This window comes from Lagenorhynchus albirostris, chromosome 13 (assembly GCF_949774975.1).
Source record: "Lagenorhynchus albirostris chromosome 13, mLagAlb1.1, whole genome shotgun sequence".
Taxonomy (NCBI): Eukaryota; Metazoa; Chordata; class Mammalia; order Artiodactyla; family Delphinidae; genus Lagenorhynchus; species Lagenorhynchus albirostris.
In genome coordinates, this window is record NC_083107.1 from 82,129,122 (window position 1) to 82,129,920 (window position 799).

Consider the following 799-nt stretch of genomic DNA (forward strand, 5'->3'; position numbering starts at 1 on the left):
CAATAAGGAAGCTGGAAAATGTGTAGTCCTTCAATGAGATCTTTGCAGCTCCAAATAAATTTGAGATCCTGTAGTTAAGGAACAGGAAGAGGATGACTGTTGGGGCAATTCTCACAATATCTTAGAAAGATTTCCATGAAAAAGCAGTTGAAATAAAAAATACTTTGTATACTTTAAAGGGAGAGCGTCAAGATGGAATATTGACTGGGGGCAGGGGGTGGGGGGTCTTAGGGCTTTTCCAGTGAAAGGAAATGTCAAAGAAAAAAAAAGAAAGAAAGAAAGAAAAGAAATGTCAACGTCAGCACAGGGAACTCCCTGGTGGTCCAGTGGTTAGGACTCTGCACTCTCACTGCCGATGGCCCAGGTTCAACCCCTGGTCAGGGAACTAAGATCCCACAAGCCGTGCGGCATGGCAGAAAAAAAGGAAAGAGAGAAAGAAAAAGTCAGCATACATTCGTATCTACACTGTTAAGACAGGTTTAGGATCTGCAAAGATCTAACCTCCAATGTAAAGGCATCTTATTTTCTTGGTAGATTCGTGGTTTCCTAGGGCTGGAGGCTGTGTTGGAGTGAAATGGGCAGGTGTCTGCTAAAGGGTTTCTTTTTGGGGTGATAAAAATGTTCTAAAATTGGTCCTGGCGATGGGCTAACCCAGGCTGACTGGGCAGCGTCCTGTCCTGACTTGGGGAGAACATGGCTCCTTCTCTGTCCGCTGTCTCTGGAGTTCAGACCAGCTGCCAACAGAACCCCCAGCGTTACCCCCAGCCTCTCAGGCGCGTGGTCTAGAGGCTCACGGGAG

General features: G+C 46.7%; 1 non-coding gene across 1 annotated transcript; it reads left to right on the top strand.

Moving 5' to 3' along the window:
- The first annotated feature begins 312 nt into the window (after nt 1-312).
- On the top strand, nt 313-385 carry TRNAE-CUC (transfer RNA glutamic acid (anticodon CUC)). The gene has a single exon. It is a non-coding gene; the product is annotated as a tRNA-Glu (tRNA).
- Nucleotides 386-799: the final 414 nt, after the last annotated feature.